Below are 25,692 nucleotides of genomic sequence, written 5' to 3'. Positions count from 1 at the left end.
TTTTTAAATTTATTATTTTCTTTTAGTACCTTATTCTGCTCCAATTTAAAATTAAATCATATGTATATAATCTTGTTGTATACGAAGTTTAAGTGAGAGACGCGTTCCTCTTATGATGTTGCAGATTATTATGCTTTTCGCTCGCGGTTTTCATCAATCAATTAATTTTCCGCTCGGCTGGGCCGAGACAAAATTTTTAATCATGCTCTCTCGCGGGCGAAAGGCGCATTTAATTAGAGGCCAAGAGTGTCGGGCGGGAGGCTGCTGGGTGCAGAGGCAGCTTTCTTCGCGAGCGAATAATTTTGACGGGTCGAGATTATCGATAAGTAATTAGATGCGTGCGTCAAGTCGGCGGGCGCGAGCGGGGGGCGAAATCTGCTGCTCTGACTAGTAGCGATCTCGGGGAATTTTATTTAATTAACCATTAAGTGCGGCTAATTAAACAGCAGGAATTTAATTAACTAGGAATCTTTGCTGCCGGGCCAGCAGCTATTTGCCCATTAAAATGTCACTCAGTGTGCGCGCACGGAACACCTCGTGTCTGCCGCCCGCCTTTTTACCCTTTCTTGGCCCGAAACTATGCAACCAAGAGCGCTCGCTCGGAATTAAACGACCGCGTAATGGATGGCGGGAATTCGGGCCGCGGTCACCGAAATGCAGCTCTCTTGCTCAAAGCAGCAGCCGCTCTGCATCTTGGGTCAACTGCAAGAATGTGTCCGGCTTCTTTGCCGCCCGCCCCAGCCCTCAACTATGCGTTTGAACTCGCCGGATTCTCGGCCAGCAAGAAAATGCAAAGATGCGCCCGGCGTCTCCTCTGCGCTGGAACCCCTTTCTAGGAAAACTGAAAAATTGGGTTACGAAATTCTTTCAGAAACAATGAAGAAATTTTGTCTGAGGAATTTGAATTAATATTTTTAGACAACACACCATATTAAAAAATACATTAAAATCAATTTTTGATGTTAGAAAATAAATCTCAAAAGACGGGAGGAAATATTTTTCCAAGATTGTACCGCCAGGAAAATGAAATATCCATCTTAAGATTTAATTTTCCTTCATTGTGGTGAACTTTAATTAAATCTTAGGAATTTTCCCATGTTTTACCTAGGTTTTTTACTATTTTAATAAAAATCATGAAGAACGTTCACACATTTATTTTGAAAATAAATTCTTAAAAATTTTTTATTAGGAGCTTTAATTTGCGTCATTTAAATATGCGCGAAAATGAGCGAAAATTTTCGCATTCGAACAGTGTGGACATTTCCACCAATATGAGACGACGAGAGGTATTTGAATACAAGCGAAAAATATGGAAGCTGTTTATTTTTTCGAGAAATATAGGGTGAACTCTGAAAATAAATCGTATACCTAGTACTGATATGGCTGTTAACTTTAAATTTAGTTGATAAATTTGAATATAGAATTTTAATGACTTTCCAATGTTCAATATTATAGCAGTAGCATTTGAATTTATGCTTGTTATAAGAATATTACATAGAGATGCACGTACCGAACGTCCTACCGTAGTATGTCCATAATTGGAATTATTACGCTCTAAAAGGACACTTCAGATTATTTAAATAAAATTACATAATTTTTGTTAATGAACATAAATAAGCTAAAATAAACTTATATCAATAGTTTTATAATAATTTAATATTATTAAATTTTACCTATTAATTAAATGTCTCAAACTTTACACGTTAAATGAATCATAAATAATTTAAATAATAATAACAAATTGTAATACATTATTAATTAAAACACCAAACTTTAACAATGTAGTTTAAATCATGATTTAAATACTGTACACTCCAGTTAACATTCCAAACAGCAAATGAGACGCAAATTCAGGCCCTGGTCGATAATCAGACTGAAACCCAGGCAGTTGAGATGGACTGGCGCCGAACAGGTGAGCAAGGCCGCCGCACCTGTCTTCACACGGAGGATTTCAATGCGCGGTTTTTCTTTTCAACAAGTTTTGCAAAGAAAGCAGAGAGCCGGTTGATCGGCACTTTTATCTCATACAGCAGAAATCATCACGTCCGAATCACGACGGGCGATTTTTGCGGACGGAGGAAGGTAGGTGCGAAGGAAGGAAAAGGCACCTGCTGTGTTCGCGGACAAAATCAATAAGGGCCGACTTTTCAGCGAACGAGAGCAGAGCGAGCTGCTGCGTCAAAAGTTTGCATCGTTCCATTGAACGTGCAGAAAGTTTTGCAACTCGTGGGCGAATCAATAGTTTTGGTCGAAGCACCGACGGAGAGAGAGAGAGAGAGAGAGAGAACGAGAGAGTGTGTACTCGTGCTTCCTCTCTTTCGCTCGGCAATAATAATTTTCTCTGAGTGAAGCACTCGGAGGGCCGCTCCCTCCGCGTAGCCACCACCGCCGACGCCGACGCCGCAACGCATGCGTTAAAACTTTGCGCTCGCTCGCCAAACTTTTCCGCCGCCACCGCCGCTCTCTTTTCGTCTCTCTTGGCCATCCTCGATATTCCCCTTACGGCTCTCCTTGCAAGACTTGCCAAATCCGCAGCACAGCCGCGATTTCGGCCCCGAAACAGACGACCCGGCCAAACGCAGCGTCCCGCCAGGCCCGCAGCCGCCCGCACCGGTGAGTACCCACGCCGATTTCCACCTCTGGAAAAGGTGTCATTGATCAGGTCGGGATTTTCTGGTTGAATCAAACGGGTTTTTTTTGCTTTTATAAATGTCAGGTATATTATTTCGTTTAAATTGGATAGAAGATATGGAAATTTAGCAGATAGTCTCGTCTGAAAATCGGGATTTCGTTTGGTTTTTTTAAAGAAGAAATTTAACTCCTTGCTTCATGGAATTTTTATTTTAATTAATAAATGCATATATCGCTCTATTGGTAAAAATTATATCTGGCACAAAAATAATTCTTAATTTAAATAAACAAAACCATCCCTTGGCAATATGTAGATTATTCTATTTAAAAACAATACATATTTCTTAACAAAACGTACCAGTAACCAGTTGCAGTTTTGTCGTTTCACACACAAAATTATCTCCTCGCATTATTCCATAATATTTTATTTTTAATTTTGTGTCTGAATTTGGTTCATAATTATTGAATTAATCTAAAAATAAATGAACAGCTATTTTTCCGGGGTGCAATTTCTTGCCTTAGGGGTGAGGTTGACGGTTGAACGCAGAGGTGGCACTACCGCCGCCCCTGCGGCTCGCAGCTAGCAACCACCCTCATATCTCTGCTTTTGCAACGAAAAGAGACACAACGCGTTCCGATTTAGCAACAGATTTGATACAAATTGAAGTATGCAACCGGCGGGACAAAACGGACGAGCGCATTGCATAGCATGAATTCCTAAGGCGCCTTCATATTCAAATAGACAATTTTACGAAATCAACATCCCAGAGAATGTTAACTATTTTTAGATCAAACTGAAATACCAGCAATGAATATCGGAGGAAACCGTATTTTTACTTAAACTTTCATTCTGTTTTGAACAATAATAAAAAATTAAATGTTTGATATATCTTAGACGTTTCCAATCTTTTATCTCACTAGTTTAATGTTTTTAACACTAGTTTAAAATATTTTTTTAGTGAACAATTACAATTTTTATCGACTTGAAAGGTTGCAGTTTTTCAGTTATTCTTATTTATTTATTTTTTGGCCATTTCCAAATCAAGAATAGAATTGATGAAATGAATTTATATTTATTGACATGTTTAGCTAAAATATTACAATTCAAGAGTTTTTTTTGTAGAAATTTATAAAAAATTATTCCCTTCGTCTACATCTAACTTTCAACAAAAACATCTTACCTAAAACAAATTGCACTTCTTGCGAAGCCATATTTTTTTAGATAAATTCAATTGGACAGTCTGCTGGGAAAATAGTTTGTATTTGAGGATATCATTCTCTCTCTCGACACCGTGTTTGCAATTTTTACAAAATATCAATTAGGGGACAAATCGCCGGGGAATGGACACGAAAAGTTGGCGAAAGGCCCGTTTTGAGAGGCGACAGATAAATGGTCGGAATTGGGATTGTTTTCCAGATCGGGTGAAGAGCAATTGGGAGTCTTATTTCACGGCGTGTTCTATGGCCTATCAATAGCCTATTGCTCCCCCGGGAGTCGTAAGGAAAAAGAGGCGAGCCGGAATTCTTGTCCGGTGTGACGATTTAGGAGTTGCCGAGTCGTGATTTGTTGGCCGAACGAGCTCGACGTGCTTTTAGCGCTAATCCGGATATATAACTGGCCGCGCGGCCCCCACCGAAAATAACGGCTCTGATTGTGAGGTGACGAGTCCTCCTTTCCGCAAACTCCTTCGCTCTTCTTTCCATACACAATATAATATAATTAGAAGCTATTATTTGTTTAACAACAAATTTTAGGATTTAGTTTGATGAATAATATGCCCGTTTGAATATTTTTAGGGAGAGGGGGGACACCGAATTTTACATTCTACATTTTACAGTCAATAAAACGAAAATAAAAGCGCGTGCTTACCTGGTTCCAACTATTTTGGCCTCTTTTATTTCTTTTTGATGACAGCGGCGCAAACATAAAAATCGAGTCTTTCCCTGTTTCAGAAATATTTGCATGGCACAACCACTACAAATTCAAAGGCAAGACAAAAAGCGAAATAGTTTTAATCATTCCAATGCTCATATAGTAAATAATTTAATTAAGTGAACGAGCCATTGATTTCTGAATAAATTGAAGCTGTAGAAAAATCTGAAATCGGTCACTTAGCATATTTTTTGTTTAATTTGTTTTGTTGCATATCGTGCTGGTCCCGGTAAAATTGCGCAACGTTTAACAAACACCCAAATTTTCATTGTCGAATTGATTGTTGACCTTTTCTTGCAACAAGGAACGTCGCGTTTGGTTGTTGAAAGTTTATAATCTTTACCTATTTTTTTACCAACAATGTCACAATTTCATTGAGTTGAATTTATTTCACAAGGTTTTATTATTTTTTGTTGGAAGAGCTCGAAGATTTAATTCTGGTGAGTTCACCGGAGATTTAAGATGAATTTCGAGGAAAATTTATATTGTATAAATTGTACTTTAAACATTTATAAATTATTTTCGGATGATTATGGACGAATCGCAGGTATTTAAAGAGGAATGATACTGGAAAAGCCTGGAAAATGCTTGTTGCCGATGCATAAACTCATCCCTTAGGATTCAGTTAAAAGCCTAAATTGACCTAAGGAGCGCTGTAATTTTTTGAGAAAATTGGCTGGAAAGTTACCGTGCTTTTCAAATGGTAAGGGCTGTCTCCTTACTTGAAATCCGATTTAATTTCAAAACCAAGAGTTTCCCCAATAAGTGGCATACACCGTTGGACAGATCTCGACGAGAGGAATCGGAATATGCCAAGGAAATATGTTCGAGCACTGTAAATTTTGGAGAAAATTGGCAAAATTTGAATTTTTACTGTAGGAAGGTCATTTTTTATTATTGCAAATTGTTGAACAAATTGCTTATCGGTCAATTGTTTAAGGCATCCAACAATTTAAATAATTTTCAATTGTTGCCCAGTATCATTCCACTTTAAAATATTAAATTTTTGACCTAGCGATAGTTGAACACGTCCTACTTCTTTTTTTGAGCAAAATTGAAAAGAGGAAACGAGTAGACGAAACGAAATCTTGTCAAACCCTCCACTCGCCCTTCTTACAATTTAACCTTCCATTAAAATATTATTTCTAAGAGAAATTATAATAATTCAACTTTTCAAATCCACCGAAATAATTTCAATTTTTATAAAATAACCTGCGTGTTAAGTTATTCCTTTAAAATCATCCTTAAATTTCGGGTAACAAGTTCTATTGTTAGCGTGCGAAAATTTGGTTGATCGGCGAGAGTGAGGGCGAGAGTTGCGAAAGGGTGCAACGTGAGTTATAGTTTCAATTAGTTTTGGCGAGTGCAACACCTCGTCAATACGTAATATAACGAGCGCAACGTGAGGATGCGAATGCGGCGGCCGCGAACGACTCTGTGAATGCGAAGCTGCCGCCTTTTGGAGCCCGCGAGCCGAGCACACACACACACACACACACACACACACCTGAAAGTTTGCTAAATAGGGCCGGGCGGCGAGAGAGTTCGTGCCCAAGGAGCGAACCGAGTCATCAAGGAAGAAATTCTGCTCGAGAAGAAGCGCTGCTGCTGCAGCCGCGCGGCTTCAATGAGAGAGAGAGAGAGAGAGAATGTATAATGTGCCGAGGCAGATTGTGGCGGAGCAGAATTTCAGCCGCTCGGGCCATGTTTGGAATGCTAATGCCGCTGATTTTCGCCATTTCGCACTTATTATGATGCTCATCGCGTTGGGTTGGCGCGCGGCAGCAGCTGAGTGAGAGCGCAGAAGAAGCTGCCGAGGAAAAAGGGGCAAGAAAGTTGCGGCGTAATTTACATGTACAAGAAGCCCTTGTCGAGATTAGTGCGGAGACAACTAACGCGCGCGCCGCCCGACGACTTGCGCGGACCATCTGCCGACGCCGCGCTCTTGCTTGTTTACCACGCTTTGCCGATGCACCCGAGGTGCTGGCCCGCATGTGTTGCCGCCGAATAATTAAAAACTTGCCCTTGTGCGCTCATCTTGCAGCAGGGACGTGAAAAAGAGGAAAATTAATGAAAAGTTGTTAATTAAATAATATATGGAGATTGTAAGAATTTAGGATTTTAACTCGTTTTTTTCTAAAAAAAAGTCAAATTAGTTGATTTCAAGAACTAAATTAGCTGTGTTCCAACTAAAACATTATAAAGAGATCTGGATTTGCAAAAACCCGCAATTTTCCGGAAAAAATCTACTGCATTGCAAAAAACTGTTTATTAGCGTTTTTTTCTGCAATTTTGAGCATATTTTTGGAAGATTATAAAATTCTCATGGCGGATGACAAAAAAAAGAGATTTTTTAAAAATCTGTATAAAGCCACTGGCTTCACAAAAAAGACTAAAAACTTTAACTCCTATTGTAATTTTCCAAAATTTCTGACATTTTTGGTGCTAAATTCGGAAAAACGCGGAAAACTAGTGATTTTTTCCAGCAGTTCTTTTGCGCAAGAAACAAGTAGTACATTTTTGGGCATTGAAAAATTGGCGAGCCCTGAAATAAAGGCATATTTAATAATTTTTGGGACAGTTAAACTTTCTTTCAAACAAAAATGTGCTGACAAAAGTTCACCGTCAGGTGGCTGTAAGAAACATGTTGGGGAAACTTTGTTTTTTTACGTTTTTTGAAATTCAACCAATCATTTACTGATTGTCAGGGTTGCAAAGAACCCGCATTTTTTTAAAGAAAATGCAGTGTAGTGGTAAAAACGTTTTTTTTTTCATTTTTTACCAGTTTCTTGCAGGCAATGTTTTCACCTTATTTTTCAATAATTTTCTTATTATCAGCTTATAACCTCGATTTGAAAAAGTGTCGGAGATAAATTTTTGTAGAAATTGAGGCAGCAAAATGGCAATTTAAAAGAAAATATTCGCACAGTAGAGGAAATTTTGAGCACTCCAACTGCAGATTTTTACAGAAGAAAAATGGAAAAAATGATTTCTTGCAATTCTTGCGCAAGAAATTGGTAAAAATTGAGTGGTAAAAACCAGTGGTGAAAAAACTGGGTGGTAAGCAAATGCAACCCTGCGTGATTGTTGCACCTAAATCATTGATGACTGCATGAAAATTGGTTTAGGATTAACCGCTTTTAAATACATGAATGGTGGAATTTCTATAGCGTTTTATTCGTTACGTTTTTTCCTTATAAAAAAACTCGAATTTAGGTCATTTACAGTTTATTTTTGCTCTCTTATCATTCACGCATCTTAAAACTGGATCGAGCTTACAAAGCCGCAAAGGTTCGTTACTCAGGCTATTGAATTTTCGCATAATTAAGAATTCAACGAATTTTGTTTTATTAAATTATCAAAATATTGGAGGAGATTGCAATGTCCCAATTTTAAATAGATTTTTTTGAACTTAGCAAACGCCGTGAACCACTGGTATACTTAAAAAAACTATTTAACAAAAGTTGGAATTGAAATAAAAATAAATAAAATAAAACTAAACAATTACAAATATTTTAAAACGTCAAATATGATTGTGAGCTAGCTTTAAACAAGCCATTTCTCATTTAGTTTTAAGTGGACAAGACAGCAAAGCGAGGCCAACGCGGCAATTAACGGTGCAAGAGGTGCTCGTTGCGTTTTACGAGCGCGCGTTAATTCGGATGCCAAGTAAACTGCGTCCTAAGTAGTGACGTTTGCCGGCGCTGGACGACCCAACGCGTGTGTGCATTATAAGCGAGGGAGAGCGAGCAAGCAAGCGAGTGTTTTATTCTCGATTGTCAGACCAGATTTACGGCGCCGTCCGTTTTCTCACTTTGCGAGCATAAATAAAAGGCCGGCGCGCGGTTTTCAGCACTGCAAGATTTGTGGCCAACGCTTCTTTATACATACATAATGCAACAGGACTCTGCTAACTCAATTTTTACGCGCTAGACCGTCCTACCTTTAGAGGTTTTTTTTCTTAGCAATTTTTCGAACGGGAGACGAAGATATTAGAGGGTGCGGAGTGATGTTATTGGGGGCACATGCTTTGAAGCCACTTGAATGCGTCTGCATGGGGTTCCTTTTCTCAGGAGAGACGACGATAAAAATATCTGTTGAAGGTTCCACAACGGCCATTATCTTGGATAATACCATGTTTGATGTTCCTTGAGAACTGCTTTTCTTCACAAGGACGTGAATGAAATAAAAAAGAGGTCACTGAGTTTATCGAATTAATTATTTCATTTTCTGAGCTCTGTAAATGGCTAATTTTGATCAACAACAGAAATTTTGGGTTTCTCTCTCGTCTTAGGAAAAATAGACCATTAAAAACTATTTTTTATCACTTCATTTAGTCTTTTTCCGAGAAGAAACTCCAAAATTAATAATGTTGCACAAATGCACGTGCTATACTAAAACGGCGAGAACATCATTTGAGATAATTTTCCGCAGTAAAAGTTGATCAAATGTTTTAAAACGTGGAATTGAGCGTGAGGTATTGAAAATCGTCCCAAAAATATGGTTTATTGGTGTAAGCTACAAAGTCAATGTCCAAATTTTAAATTTGATAAGTGTTAGGATCTCTTTTCTCTATTTTAAATTTAAAATTTAACTGCATTAATTTAAGTAAGGCTTTTAAAAACATTTAAACAGCGTTACGTTTTTTGTCTAATATCTGAACAATTTTCCCTCTGATGAGAATAAAAAAATCAAATATATTTCTTCAAAGTAATAAATAAAATATAATGAAGATAATTAATTTATATTATTTTAGAAAAAAATTTCAATACTTGCGTATCGAATTGTAAATAAAAAATATACTTTTTTAAGTACACAGACCCATTGGTAATATATGTGTTAAAAACTGTCTGTTAAATCTTTTGACTTTGTATGTAATAAATCTATAATTTTGAGATTTTTAGTTTCAACTTTGTTTTGAAAACAATACCACAATATATGTTGACTCGAATTTGAACCGACCAATAATTTAAGAACCAATTTTGCTTAGAAGAGAAGGTTTCAAAAATCAGTGCATCTTCACAGTTAATAATAAGTGCCCATAAAAAAAATTGACTGAACAGAAAAAAATTAATCATGAGAAAAGTTTCCTGGGGAAGGAAAATATTTATGCACTCTTCCTTAAACGGCTCAAACGGTTCTAGAATGTTTTTTAGCTGATTTTGAGATGGTTTTTACAATTTCAAATGGTATTAAATGTGGTTTAAATGACAAATTAAATTACACGATTAGTATATTATGCTCACTTGATCGTCCCATGACAATTGGATGGAAATAAATTGTTGACTGGCTTAAATTTCCTGCCATAAGAAACGCACAGAAGTGTCGACCGACTCAGCTTCCCAGGAAATTGTCCAGGAATTTGAAGGGTTCCATACCCAAACTGCTGGCAATTGATTAATGAAAAACGTAAGTTTGTTGGTACATTTGAAAATAACCATATATAGATTGTTACAATAAATAAAGAGAACCGCAAACCAATGCCCTGATTTGTGCCCTAAATCGGAAGATGGCTAAAGCTGCTGATGGAAACTTGAAAAGGCTACAGAACATTTTGATTATTACAAAAACAAGGGATTTTCTGGTACATAATATGAGAAAATAAATAAGTCTCAAGGAAAACTTTAAATATATTTTTCAGTTAGTTCCTTGAAGCATTTCGAACTAATTCCAGATCACCCATTTTGGACAATTTAAATCACCCCAAGTTATTTTTTCTGACTTGATTGAAGTAATTTATGCTGTCCATTTAATTCAGGATTTCCTTCTGAACCAGATTTTTTTTCATTCAAATACTTTTAACACCAAAATAGCCAAACTAACTAAGTAAAAAATCTGAAAGGACCTTTTGAAGCTAAAAACCAATTTTATCAAAGAGAAGAGTGAGCCGGCGGGCGAGTTGAGGAAACTACTGCTGGCAGCGCGGAGAGGGCTTTTAAATCAAGCTGTTGAGTTTGGCGACGTCAATTTCGGAGAGAGTATCCGGCGCTCGCTTTTTGATGTCGGCGCGCGCCGTATATTAAGATGCCTGCCGCTCGGCGCGCACGGGGCCGCCTCTCTAATTTCATTTGATGTTTGCTTGTGTTTTTTCGTGTTAGGCCAACGCAATTTGGCCGTCATTACTCAGTCCGGTCAGGCAATTTGAGATCCAGCGCGGGGAAAGTAAAGAGAGTGAGTCGGTCGGTCGGAGGAGGGTGTCGACGACGCCGCGTGCATCTTGATTCGCACTTCTTCTTCTTCTCAGTCGGCCGGACCGGGCCGGGGATGAGCACGCGCCCGTCCGCGCCGCCGCCACCGCCGATACATGCCCGGAATAATGTGCAAATAATAGCCCCCCGATATGATATTTTGTCGCCGCAATTTGGACCCACGCGTAATTATTTGCTCGTCACGCCGGGGGAATATATATCGCTCGCTGCTTTATGGCCACTTTGCCAGCGCCATAAACGTGCCGCGATATTGCTTCCTTCCAAGACGCCGCCGCACCGACCAACGAGCCAAATCGGCTAATCATGTCGCCGACACCGATTTTTCTCGTACTTTTTATGTCGCAAAATGTTTTCACCCGCAACAATTTATCTTGCTATATTCCCCGACTGCAACAGAAAGAAATGTACAAATGCTCTCCGTAAAGAAAATTGCTGTAATTTTTTATATAGTATAATACAAAATTACTTGACAAGATTTATTCTCATTAATTTCCGACGGTGTATTAACTCTGATTGTGAGAATTAAAATTAAAAATGCATGGTCATTTATTAGTTATTATTTCCTGGACTTCAGTTAAACAAAATAAACAACTTGAAATTTTAAGAGTTTGACAGAGCTGGAGATAGGCTTAGAAATTACTATTACAAAAATAATAATTATAAAAAGCATCTTTTAATTGTAAAAAACAAAAAACGTTTAACAATAATATAAATTAATTTTTAATACTTAGATAAATTGAAGCAAAATTAAATTAAATTATTAAAAAATTTTATTGAATTTATGAATTGATATTGTTAAACAATTATTATTGTCAAACCAAATGCTGTTCATTTTTGCTTTTAGTTCATACCTTTTAAAATATATAAATTTACACAGAGCAATTGTTTTACCAGAAAGAAACCTTTACTAAAATCTTCTGATCTGGTTAGTCCTATGATTTTTTAAATAACCTGTGCTATAGTTTATCAATAGCAAATAATCGAGTAAATTTAAGTAATGTGGAAATTCGTAGCTGAATTCGGACAATTTCCCAATAATTGATATTGCTAATGTCCATGTATTTGCGATTGATCTGGATTACTCTCTTCGTGACCTGCAATGATGAGCGAATTTGGAGGAAAATCTTCTATGGGTGAAATAAATCACGCGGTTAAACACAAAAAATAAACAGAATTGCAATTTTTTGTGTTCTTGGCTGAATTATTACAAATTTTTACTGACCCAGCGAGGGCCAGATATGCGAAAAAATTGGTTCCCACTGCGCAGATCTAAGATGGCGTCTGAATGTGGAAACAAATAGCTCTCTTTGGATTCCCGTACGAGTGTCAAGAGTTTGTTTTTACGATCCAAAAGACGCAATTAGTACAAGTAATGCAAATTATGTCACAATATTGACCAAAACTTGCTTCTTTTCGCGCATTTTCACGTGACCGTTTTTCACGCCATATCTGCTCGTCGCATGAATCTGGCCCCCGCTGATGAAAAGCAATTTTAAGTTCTGACACTAAAAAAATGTTAAATAGTAATTTTAATTTTTATTATATTATAAATAAATTTCTGCTAAATTAAATTAAATTGTTTTCATTCATGCAATTGTAAAATTTGCAAAATGAATGAATTAATATCGTTTAACAATTATTATTGTTAAACCAAACGCTGTTCTTTTTTTTGCTCTCAATTCATACTTTTTTAAAATACATAAATTTACACTGATTGTGAGAACAATAATTATTTCAGCAAGTTAAATTTTTTATACTAGCGATGATGGGCTTGATATTTTTAAATAAAATTATTATTGTTGACTTAAATGGCAATTATAATTAAGTAAATAAATATAATTTTAGTGGAATTTAGTAGCAGATTTTGGACAAAAGGACTGATGGTCTGGTACCCGCAAAAACCTGTGATAGCAAGTAGCTGTGATTAAAAAATAAACAAAATTGCAATTTTCGTCTATATTAATATTAAAATTTTTACTGACCCTCTCCTTGTGTTGTTTCTTCTCCAAAGGGAGAAATTAGTGCGTATACTGAGGGGGTGGAATCCAAAATCCCGGCCACATTTTGGCGCAGCACAAGTTGTCTCCGTAGTTTACTTAAATTTCCCAACTCCGTGCGTAATCCTCAAGTGCGCGGCGGCGAAATTAATCAGGCAAAAGGTGAGGCTGCGTGATTTTAATACGGTAAGGAGCTTAGAGGTGTCTTTTTTCCGCCTTGTATCGGCACGCCGGGGGCTAATGTGATTTTGATAGCGGGTTAAGTTCCGAAAGCCGGAGCCAAGGATGGGGGTGTCTTTTTGTCGCGGGCCAAATCCGAGCCAAAGCCGACGCCGTCTCCACAGTCCCCCGAGGTGCGAGGCCACCAGAGCAAGAAAAATACATATATATTTTCCCCCAGCGCTCCATACGCACGGTTCGACGGAAATTCCGGCTGACGTCTCGCCGGTGTCAAAATGACTTAACCTTTTTATTTCCACTGTCTTTGCCGAAGCGATCGCTCGGGAAATTGGGTCTGAAAAACCGCCCCTTTGTCGCACTTTGGAAAAACAGTTTGATCTCGTCGCTGCTCCTTTGTGTGCAATCCTGTCTCTTTTCGTTCGGTGTAAACTTTCGTGACTGATTTTCTTTGTAGGCCGGACAATAAGAAGTTTTATTTGATGAGCTGATGGGATTTTTGCCATTTATTTTCGGATGAGAGGTTGATATTTGCGAAATGTACAGTTTTTTTCCTGAACAGGCAATTATGAAGACTTTTGAGCTAATTTTATTATTTTTAGAAGGAAAATTTAGCTAACTCGTGCAATTTTTTAATTTTCTTGACTTCCCAGTTTTTTTTAATTTTTCAAACGCATATAAGGACTTAAAATTTAATGGAAGGTCAGGAAAACTTAATTCTAAGGGCAAAGAAAAATTATGATTGACAGCTTGAGGAGATGATCACGATTTTAAAATTAAACCTAGATAGGGGTTTGTCTGCATATCTTGACAGTTAAATTATTTTTTTTATTCCAATTTAACGGATGTAGACGGTTTTTGGTCCTTAAAGTCGATTTCATTTGATTTTTAGACGCATTGCTTAAAATTTTACGACTTGTAATGATATCTGGACAATTGCCATTTGCTTTGAGAAAAAATGGACTAAATTTATCTAGTCAACTTAATATAAATCAGATTTGTGAGTGACATTTTTGCCGTTTACTTGAGTAATTAAAATGGAAGAGTCCGCAATCAAAGCATTAAATACAAATAGAGTTTAATTGGCAAAATTTGTGCAAATATCTAGTGTTCAAAGACGCAAGGAGAAGGCACACCGCCATTCTTTAACAGTTTGAAGACGCTTTCCGTGGAAATCAAAACTAAATCCTGTAGCTGCGCAAAGATTTTGGCAAGTTGAAGATAAAAATCGGTCCAAAAAGTCGTAGAAGAAGCAACAGCAATTTTATTTTTAATTTAATTTGTGTTAATTTCCAACCAATTTTTGCCTTCAGTAAATCAAAAGAATTTTTCTTGCGCCATAAGTGCTTTTTTATTTTTAAAATTGATGCCTCCTATAATTTCAGTTTTCCAATTTTAGCATCTTTTTCATTCTGGTCAAAGCAAAATCCCACAACCTCCCGCGCGAACGGGTAAAATTGGAATATTAACATCAATTCAACAGCAAAAAGCAAGTTTTCTGTTTTTAAATATATATCTTAACCAATGCTACGCAAAGAAAAATTGAACTTGTGCGCAATTTTTGCCGCGGTTCCGCTGGCTGCGAGTGCGTCCGGGGAAATTGGCTGTAATTTTCGCTACGCTGCTGGCACCCAAACAAACGCGCTGCTTGCAAAGCAGAGCTCGGCGCAGGCAAGGGATGGTAAAAGCAAAGTCGGAGGGCGACACACCAGAGAGACATGAAAATAAAATAATAATGAAATGTGGCCGTTATTACAGTGGCGGTGCATGGTGCAGGCGGCCGAGTTGTAAAATTCAATGACCTTTTATTATTATATGTTTTGAATACGTCATCATGCCGCCGCCGCGTGTAATGATTTACACGTATTATAACCATAAAATTTTTATGCTTTATGGCGCAATCGTAAATAACGTCAGTTTTACATGCGCTGCGCCGTGTTTATTTCTTTTTACACCCTCGACGCACACACACACATATATATATATATAGAGAGAGAGAGCCGCCCCGAGACAAGAGAGAGAGAGTGTCCATCAAAGGACCGCAGAGCGAACGCGCGCCGGGGGAGCAAAAAGTTTTGGATTTCAAAGCCAAATTAAATTAATTTCGGAAAACAAAACCACCTTTCTGCACCGACGCGGCTTCAATAATGAAATAAAACTTTTAAGAGAGAAAGAGAGCGGCCAAATAAATTAAGGCACGCAGCGAAAAAAGAATCCTTGTTTCTGCGATTCCCTCTCGCCGCCGCCGCCGCCGCCGCCGCACAAAAGCTCAATAATTTGATTAGCGTTTAATTTGAGTCGGTGCCGGGAAAAGCAAAATAAAAAAAACCCGACTTAATGGATTGCTTTCACTCGCTACTGACAATAAACAAATCTTTAGCTGAACTTTTTGTTGTTTTTTTTAACAACCTTTTTTGTTATTATTTTACGTTTCATAAGTTTAAATTTTCAGTTTATATTAATTTCTACGATTTTTTGTCAAATATTGCTTTTTAAATAAATATTAATTGTCACAGAGATCTGAAAGTGATTGAAGAGGTATATTAATTATTATTATCTGTTGTTTTCCGGTTTTTAAATTTTTCGATTCAACTAAAATTAATTCTTAAATCATATTCTTGTGTTTCAACTCTTGAATAGTGCAATCCCAATAAATTTTACAGATTTTCGTTAAAAGAAGCATAGAAGAGCTAAAAAATTTCCAGGTTAGATTTAAATCTATAGATTTTGATTTGCTTCTTTTCAATATTTTTAAATTTTAATCAGCCATTAATTTACCATTTAAGAGTTCCAAATTGTAAATTTGAAAGGTACAACCTATTTGCTGGAGCGCAAATATTGTTCCCTTAATTAAACTAACTATCACTTGACCTTAATATCAGCGGGGGCCATCAGATTCGTGCGACGCGCAGATATGGCCTACGGTGGAGTATTGCGCGAAAAAACGGGCACGTGAAAATGCACGAAAAGAACCAAGTTTTCGTCAATATTGTGACATAATTTGCATTACTCTTAACTAATTGTGTCTTTTGGATCGTAAAAACAAACTCTTGACACTCGTACGGCAATCCAAAGAGAGCGTTTTGCTTCCCACATTAATACGCCATCTTGGATCTGCGCAGTGGGAACCAATTTTATCGCACATCTGGCACCCGCTGCTTGATATTTGATTTAATTATTTTTTATATTACTTGAATTTTTTTTAGTTAAAATTGTTGATTTTATGTAGAATGAAGATTTGAAGCCAGCTGAAAAACATCCAAGGGCAAAAGAATATTACGGGGAGGATAATTCAACTCTACCATGCTGCTTTTCAGGTCAAAATTGAAATTTTAAAAAATCTCTCCCAGATGCAAATTCGTTGAAAATCAGACTGAAAAATGCGTCGTGCTCGCGCGCACCAGGTGGCTTTAGGATAGTGGAGCCGAAAGTTTGCAGCAAGTTGATAATGCAATTTGGCGTCGCGAGTTTCGAGTTAGTTTGACACTGGCACGTTGGCGGCAGAAGAAATTCGTTAACTTTTGGATGCACCCGGCGCGCGGTGACTCATCAATCATCCGGCCTGCTTTTTTCTATATCTCATTCCGCTGATCACTTTGAAGGCGCGGCGGGCGCGCGCCGAAAAAATTTCACTCCTTTTCACGAGAGGAATGAATAATGCTGCCAGCAGATAAATTGCAACATGACGCCGCGTTTCTTATCATTCGCGTGCAGCCGAAATTCTTTTTCCTAGCATTGCACGCGCGGCTGTATCGACATTTTAATCACCTCTAATGACAATAGGATGCACAGCCGCCGAGAGATTGAATGGGCTGGAAATCCGCAACATCATCTCGCCTTTTAACTTTCAACCGAAATTTCGCGCCTTAAATCGATCAGAGGACGCGATCACAAACGAAAAGAAAAAATATAGGACAGCGATTATTTTCTGAGTGTACAATAAAAAAGATAATCAAATTATTGTGTTATTTAATATCTAGGAAAAACTAAAATGTTGTTGAGCGTGGATCAAGAGATTTTTAATTGAATTATTCGTGCTCAATTTATGTCTGAAGTGTGACGCATTAAAAAAATTGTCTTAAATGTTTGAAAAGTCCAAATAATTAAAATAGCGTTTAAAGCAAAACAACGAGTTTATGGTTTAGGTTTTTTTAAAATATTTTGTTTCAAATTAAAACTATATTTTTATTTCCTTTTTCAAAAATACATTCTCCTTTTGAGAAAGCGTGTCGTTGTGAAAAGAAGCATTCAAATAGAAACCTTTCTTGAGCCGGGCGGACTCGGCTTGGAGTGCGGCACTCGCTCTCTTTTATCCAAAAGTCACCCCAAGTACGACACTCCCCCGCTCAATCTGCTATTGAGTTTCTCTCGGAAAAGAAGATTGCTCCTTTTTTGTCCCATTTGTGCCAAGGTGTTCATTTAACAGCGAGAAAAACAATTGACTTTTTGTTTTATTTTTTATTCAATTTTTCAAAGCACCGGGAGAAAAATTACTTTCTCTGCTCGCGTTCGCCGGGGAAAAAATTGAAAAGGGAGCCTCTTTGTTTCACAACTTAAATTAGTTTCCATTCATTCATTCGCCGGCCGGCCGGAGACGCGCGCGAGGGTGCCGAAATAAAATTAAAATCAATACTCGGCACGCTCGCTAAGTCCTCGTGTTTTTTCCCGTTTTAATTGTGTGTGTGTCGACGTGCGAAAAAGAGGAAAACGAACGCGGCTGCTTCATTATCGCTATGGTCTGTGGCCACAACTCTTTCGGCGCGGAGAAAGCTCGAGGCAGTCGGCGCCAAAGTCGTAAAAAAGTATTCCGAAAGAAGAAGAACAAGAAGAAGAACAAGTATAAGGAAACTTTCCAAAGTTTCTTCCCTGCTCGCGTCCGCGCGCGCGGTGACAAAACTTGATAATTAAACTCAGCAGATGATCTGACCTTTGCAACTCGCGATCGATGCCCACAACTCCAGCGAGGCTTTAAAATTTTTCTCTTTAAACAAAAGGGATGCTTGTGACGGGGAAATTTGACGTGTGGCTGATTAAAAATCAAAAGAAACTGGCTGGGTTTTAACCAATTTTTTTTTCTTTGACTATTGTAAAAAAATGGTCGGTTTTTTAAATCTATTACTTACACCAAAATTGCAATTTTCGGTATAAATATAATTATCTGAACCATTGAAAGTGCGATAATTATGATTTCTGGCTTGGTAAATAATAATAATAATTTATTTCAAGAAGTTTTGCTGACAGGCATTTTTATAAAACCCCCCATTTTTCCGGAAAGACCCACTGCATTGCGGAAAAATGTTTTTTTTTTTGTAATTTTGCGTGTTTTCCGAAACACGTGCATTTATATGGGAGATAAAAATTTAACTCTCATCCACAATTTCTGATTTTTTTGGCGCGAAATGTGGCTTTTGGGGGTTAAATTCGGAAAAATGCGGGAAAACCCCAAACCTGGTGGTTTTTCCAGCTGGTTTTGTGAGCAAAAAATCAGTGGTGCATTTTTGTTCATTGCAAATTTCGCGAACTCTGTTGGAAACAAGTCATTTCTAGACTTTCGTTGAATTCACATATAAATTTAGAGCACGGGTGCTGCGAAATTCAGACGCTCGACATATTTTTTACTTTCCAATCGCTGTAGGACCAAAAATAAGCACAAATCCTGCAATTTAACGCCATTAAATTGACAATTAAAAACGTCATAAACTGAAAAATTGAATTCCAAGCATTAAAGACAAATGTTAAGCCATCTTAAACATAATTTTAATGAAAAGCCTCTTCACACAGGTTACAAACATCTGAATCGTAGTCATAATATTTGCAACAGGTACAATTGTTTGCGTATTTTATTAATTTTTTGATATTTATCGACAACATGGCATAATATATGACGATATTATTGTCAATAGTGGGCTAAAATGTTATTCACGGGCTATGTTGCATCTTAATAGACTCTTTAAGATCTTTGCTGAGTTTGGATTTGGATATCTTAAGGTTAAGGTTGTATTTTTTGTATCAATTTGTACTACAATTACAATAACTTTCCATGTTCCTCTGTAATACGTTATTGAAACACGTCTACTAATTTGTGTACAACATTTAAATTTATAAATATAATGAAATAAAGTGAAAATGCATTACTTTCACATGCATGTTGAGTAAAAATAAATATAGCTTAATTAAAAATAAATACTAACTAATTCATAAAATTAAAAAAAAACATTTATGTCAAGAAATTATAAAATATTATTCTACTATTGTTTTATTATTCGTTTATAGTTTTGCTTAGTAAATATGTGTGTATTATTTTAAATTTTTACAGTGTATAAATTAAAATATTTTTATCTTTGAAAAATCATCATACATAGTAAAAGCCTTTACATATTTCAATTTCAATAAATCTGAATGGCTTCTTTCTATCTGGAAAGCCTTAAACATTTTCCAAATGAGCCCACGGAGTCAAACCCATCGAGAATTTTTTGTTCTAAATTTAAACATAGTGATATGGGAAAACTTAACGTTAAAAGTGTAAAATTTACTGATTTTTCTCGTCCGCTCTCAATTTTTGGTCACCACTGGTCTCCTCTCGCCGCAAATTCCGCAACTCACGGAGTCCCTCACTCAGTGCCGAGCGAAACGCGGCTTTGCTTTCTCATTGCGGGGCTGTCAGCTGGCGAGGATTAATCGCCGGCGTCTCATCTCTCTTGAAATGAACCTGCGCGCCTAATCTTGTGTAACACGACTACCGCAAAATACACTTAGTGCCTTTTTTTGCACCGCGACAACGACAAGTGGTGCAATTTTGTCACTTTTTCCGCCCCACCGTGGCCGTCAGCGTGCATTTCCGCGCCTAATTGTTTTTCTTGCGCGCAAAAAGGCCGCAATGCACACACAGTGGCGCAGGCCGAGACATATTTATCACGCTCGACTCGTCGCACGCGCCCCTGCGCCGCGCCGATCGTGCGGCAAAAAGTGGCCCTGCGGCCGCCCGTGCAAATTGCACTAACACACAACCAAGAGGCTCGTTTTCGGCTCGGACGCCTCCACAAACATATTGCCCACTCATCATACTGCCCATAAATCATATTTGCTCGAATATGCTACGTTTACAGCTGCGTTCAGTTGAAAAATTAATTTAATTAAAAAAAACACACACACACAAATGTAAGAAATTACTTGCGTTTTGGATTTAAATCTTGATAATTTCTTTCATTTGGGAATATTTTTTCAATCTGAATTTTACCATAATATAGACCGTTTTGAACACTTCGCAACCTTTTTTTTAATATCTCATTTTCATGGACTTTCAATTCTGTCAGATAAATTTCGCTCTAAAAATGAGCTCGTGAATAACGATTTAGTGATTTCTGTGTAGAGTTTCGAATAATTTCGACGAAAATTTGTTTCATAATTTGCAACATTTCTGGATCCTAAGCTTAATTGGCTGAAAAGATATATTCAACAAGACAAAATATTCCAAAACTGTTTTGCAAAATAAAATTCAAACTTGGCTTAAAACTATCAGCCTTTGAATGAGACACCATCAAAATTTACATCCAAAACTATCGAATAAAACCGGAAAATTGTCTATTTTAATAACGAATGCATACAAATCCTCATCATGATGCACCAAGATGCTCAGAAAAAAGTAAATAGGTTAAAGAGGAATGATACTGCAAAAGCCTGGAAAATGCTTGTTGCCAATGCATAAACTCATCCCTTAGGATTCAGTTAAAGCCTAAATTGACCTAAGGAGCGCTGTAATTTTTTGAGAAAATTGGCTGGAAAGTTAGCCTGCTTTTCAAATGGTAATGGCTGTCTCGTTACTTGAAATCCGATTTAATTTCAAAACCAAGATTTTCCCCAATAAAGTGGCATACACCGTTGGACAGATCTCGACGAGAGGAATCGGAATATGCCAAGAAAATATGTTCAAGCACTGTAAATTTTGGAGAAAATTGGCAAAATTTGAATTTTTACTGTAGGAAGGTCATTTTTTATTATTGCAAATTGTTGAACAAATTGCTTATCGGTCAATTGTTTAAGGCATCCAACAATTTAAATAATTTTCAATTGTTGCCCAGTATCATTCCACTTTAAACAAAAAACCTATTATACAATTCAATTTTTAAAAGAAATATAATAGGAAATTGTTTATTTCTTTATTGTTAAAAAACCTTCTTCGTGAGCGTTTGTAATTTTGCATTGTTTAAATCCACAAAAACTATTTCTGCGCCATTTTTAAATTTTATAGAAAAATAATAACAATTTATTTAAGCACCAGGGTAATACCACGGTGTTGTGACACTCTTTGGCCTGTTACTGACCTTAGAGGCGCCATGACCAGGCGCCAATATCGACAGCGCAGTCAAGAGAATTGGCATTTATTTTGGAAGCGTAAGACGAGCACTTAAACTTTAACGTGATTTTCGCGCCCTCAGCGCACGATTTGTCTGAACCAACCACTGGCTGACGCGTAAACTGGCGGCCAAATGCACCCTCTCCCCCGAGTGATCAGAGAGGACTTCCTCTGAGATGGTTTTCCGACCTCTGCCGAGCAACACCTAGCGTACGAGCCAGCCAGCCACAGTAACAAGTAAGCATTTTTGTCTAAATCTCGTCTGCGTTTTAATAATTAACGTAACGGTAAATATGGCCAATATCGCGATTGGAAGCCTTTTTATAATTGTTAGAGTCACTTCCGTTCCAATAAAAACACATCATAAATTAATTATTAGTACTTTGTACATTAAAAAAACCTTTTTAAAATTGTCCAAAATTCAACCGTAATTTTGCGTATTTATCTGCGTAGGTACTAGATTTCGGGCAAATCAGGGCATTTCCTGACCACCCTGATAGCTTCCAAAGAGTCGAGTTGAACATCACCCAAAAGCTTAAAGCGTGGTCGTTCCAATGGAGTAAAAAACTTGCTAATTTTACCAATACAAAGGCTACAGACGAGATTAAATGTATCGATCACTCGAGAACTGACCTGACGTCAGGGTAACACTCGTCTACTTGAAAATTTCTACGCATAACTTTTAATCTACGGCTTAAATTTAATTCCATGCTTAGAAAATTTATTGTTCCACAAGAGAACTGCAATTTTTAAATATTTTTGGGTCACACCATCCTATAGTTTTTTCTACATTGTTAGCTTGCGTATTTTTCCAGATAATTGGGGTTAAATCTGGAGAAACAGGGCCTCTTGTCGTTTAAAAAAATGAGAATACTTCCGATTCTGATCAAACATATTAGAATAGATTCCCATTAAAATATGTATGATCAGAATCGGAAGAATTCTCATTTTTTTAACGACAAGAGGCCCCGTTTCTCCAGATTTAACCCCAATTATCTGGAAAAATGCGCAAGCTAAAATATAGAAAAAACTATAGGATGGTGTGAGCCAAAAATATTTAAAAATTGCAGTTCTCTTGTGGAAACACCTACCTGTTAATTAAAAAATAATAATTAAAATAATACATGGACCAAAGCCATTTGCTCCGCCACAATTTTAGCACATAATTGCGAAACGAAGGGGAGAGTGACCACCGAGATTTCATTCTCGGTGGTCATATGTTGACGGGCCGTGTGACGTTTATGGAGCCATTACCGCTCATTTTACGAGACAAAAGGCGAAAAAGCTCGGTCCTTTTTCGCGTGTGCGCTGGCCGAGGCATTGTTTCGAATTAGGGACAAAGGGGCTGATTTGGTATTCATAGGCACCGTCCGTGACACAACTCCCCGCGGAGCAGTGCGTCCAGAAGAAGTTTACCGAGCAGCGGCGGTGGCGGCCCCCGTAATAGCAGTTGTTACGCACACCTTTGCATAAGGTCCCTGGGGGCCCGACCCGCACTGCCGCCTCGCCAAGATGGCTTTATGAATTTTGAAAACGCATTCTGGTCCGAGCAAGCCGGCCTCGTCGTAGTCGTCACACACTCACGCAGAGCATTCAGGAATTCTGCGCGTGCAACAATAAGAGGGGACGGCGACTGCTAAAAAGCTGAATATTTGGCTTCAACAGTTGGGTTGCGAGAGGCGGCGAATATACTGAAGAACTGTGAAAGCAGAAGTCGCATGATTCGCCTCTTTTTTATTCGATTTAAAAAATAGTAATAACGCTACATAGGATTTTTTCTATTGCTACATAACCAATTTGACCAGCAGCTGTATAAACAACCCTTAGTGTTCTAAGCCGCCAACAGATGGCTCTACCGTATACTTTAGTAATAAATTAAATTTTAAGGCCCTTTCGCTGCGATTTCAGACTCAATCCTGCCACTGTGTATTTTTTACTTAAAATTCATTCTTTTGACGTGCTGAAAACCAAATCGGCTAAGCCAATCGCCGTTGAGTCATGAAACACTATTTTTTTTTTAAATAAAAAATCTTTTTCCGACGTTTCTACGGCGAATGGCTGGACTGATTTTTGTTTTCAGCACGTCAAAAGAAAGCATAATATTAAGTGAAGAACCCCCAGTGGTAAGATTGCGTCTAAAATCGCAGCGGAAGTGCCTTAAAACTAATTTTTGTAAGAAAGTATACGGTGGCGCCATCTGTTGGTGACTTTGAACTCTAAGGGTTTATGCAACCTAGTAACTTTCTTAATTAATAGAGTTTTGTCTCAAAACTAATAAATTGCCTTGTAATGGAAACAGAATATCAGATAATGCCTCTAGACAAAATTAATGATTTTCCTATTTCTTTTTATTATTATTTTTGGTCTCAAAAATTTTGTTTTTACACTTTATCTGTTACATCAACTCAGCAAACATCCGGAAAAAAATTAATCAGAAATTTCAGATACCAATTTATCAGAGATTAAGACGATGAGCGAAATTCATATTTATTTATTTATTAGGTAATTAAATATTTAATCAATAGAAATCATTTTATTCAATATTGTCAAAGATGGTTTAAATTTAAACAAAAACAGCTTTATAATAATTTAAAATTTTTAACTTAAAATAAAGTTTCATGTTAAAAACTCTTTGGACAGAAAGTACTTCATAAATTTGTATTTATATATATTTTAAATTATTGTGGTTTTAATTATTAATTACTTTCAGAAAGCAAAAAAAGTTTAAAAAAGAGATGTTATTTAACTTACCGTCTTAAATTAAAATAAATTTACATTCGATTATTAATAGCTAGATTGTGAATACACTAATAACTCAATTCGCTTACTTCAAACAATTTCGGCCTGAGGATGGAGTTATATCAAAGTTAAATTTGGTCTCGATTTCTATACAAAAAAATTGGAAATTAAGTCGACTAATTTTCCTTTGCGGATTATATTAATTTACCTATTAGCGTCATCTGTTGGTCGCTTGGTAAATGAGGGACTCAAAATGGCGAAGTTTTAATGTGGCATTAAACTACTAGCTAATAAAAAAAATAGTTCGATCCTAAATAATGCAAAAATAATTTTTAAATGAAATAAAAAATCATTTTTCACTGGCACATTTCACTGAGACACTGTGAAATCCCTTTTCATTAAACAGCTTAAAACTTTTTATGAGGAGCATATTTAAAAACGAATGATCAAAAAGCGAACCATTGAGGAGATTGATAGCAATATTTTCGCGATTAGGTGATTTGCTCCACCGCTGGAAAGCTGAGCAGAGACTTGAAAATAGAATCGGCTGGTGCGCCGGGAAGGAGCGAAAAATGCTTTTGGAGCGCTTGGCAGCGTCTTTTCAAGGATTTCTCGAGCTTTGCGCGAGTTTTTGCCCAGGTCGGGCGGACGAACGTAAATATAGCAAGCCCGGGGGATGCTGGGAAGCCTTTAGGGAGAATTTTCTCTCTCTCTCTCTCTCCCATCGTGTGTGTGTGCGAGCGAGTCTGGTGAAAAAAGAGATTGGAGCACGTTCTCCAATAAATTTGGGCTCATTCAGCTCCATCTCGGCGCTTGGGCGGCCTTTGCCGGGTGAAAAATGCGAAGAAGGAGGTGGGACCGGGCGGCTCCGGCGCGTCACACTCGGGCAAAAAGAAAGAGAGAAGGTAAATGATATGGAGGCTGCAGCCCCGGCCGCCCGACTAAGGGTTGGTGGTGCTCAGCTCGCCACGCCCACCCCGGTGCCATTGGCGAACTCTGCGAAACTTGTTGAAACTTTTTTTATTTTTATCAAAAAGTTTTCTTCCCACCCACCGCCTTCTGATAACTCCACCCTGCCCGCCTGCCAGCCTCCCTCCGCCCGCCTGCCGCCCCTTTCACGGGGCGCAAAGACCCTTCCTTTCCTGCTGCTCCACCAGAGCAGCTCTGGTGCTCATTTTAGCCCGCTCCACTTTTCTCTCTCTCCCTCGCCTCGCCTCGCCAACACCCACGGCAGTCGTTGTGCCTCGCCTCGATCTCGCCCGCCGCCGCCGCACGTGCATCAACTCTTCTATTTTTTGCCGCTGCCACTGCTCCCCGGCGCTGATTGCACCCACCTGCATTCCGTCCGCAATTTTTCCGACTGCCAACCGCAGTCAATAAAGTGTGCACTTTAATTACACCGGAACAATCATTCTTTTGCTGACTCTCACCAATGCAAAGCTTTAAAATCTAAACGTAACTAAAATTTTAAGTTTAAAAATAAAATGAAATTTTTTATCGATATTTGTTACAGTTCTTTGCAATTTTAAAAAAAATAAACTATATAATATATTTTAGTCAGGAATGATTTATTTTTTTAATTAATCAGTTATTTTTATAAACTTAATATTCGTTTTTATTTTATATATTTTACAAATCATAAACGTTTTTCTG

The 25,692-nt window shown here is 37.6% G+C and overlaps 1 protein-coding gene across 7 annotated transcripts in view; it reads left to right on the top strand.

Annotated features, from left to right (window-relative positions):
* The first annotated feature begins 2,457 nt into the window (after window positions 1-2,457).
* The window catches only part of LOC135937756 (myelin transcription factor 1), a 176,329-nt gene continuing 153,094 nt past the window's right edge, over window positions 2,458-25,692 (top strand). For 4 of the 7 annotated variants that reach the window (XM_065480979.1, XM_065480982.1, XM_065480976.1 and 1 more), the window contains exon 1: window positions 2,458-2,613. The gene's annotated coding sequence lies outside the window, so the exon portion shown is untranslated. The remainder of the gene's footprint in view (window positions 2,614-25,692) is intronic. The other 3 variants (XM_065480984.1, XM_065480980.1, XM_065480981.1) reach the window with 1 other exon arrangement.

The sequence above is a fragment of the Cloeon dipterum genome, chromosome 2 (genome assembly GCF_949628265.1).
Source record: "Cloeon dipterum chromosome 2, ieCloDipt1.1, whole genome shotgun sequence".
NCBI classification, from domain to species: Eukaryota; Metazoa; Arthropoda; class Insecta; order Ephemeroptera; family Baetidae; genus Cloeon; species Cloeon dipterum.
This window is presented reverse-complemented; position numbering and strand designations above follow the sequence as displayed.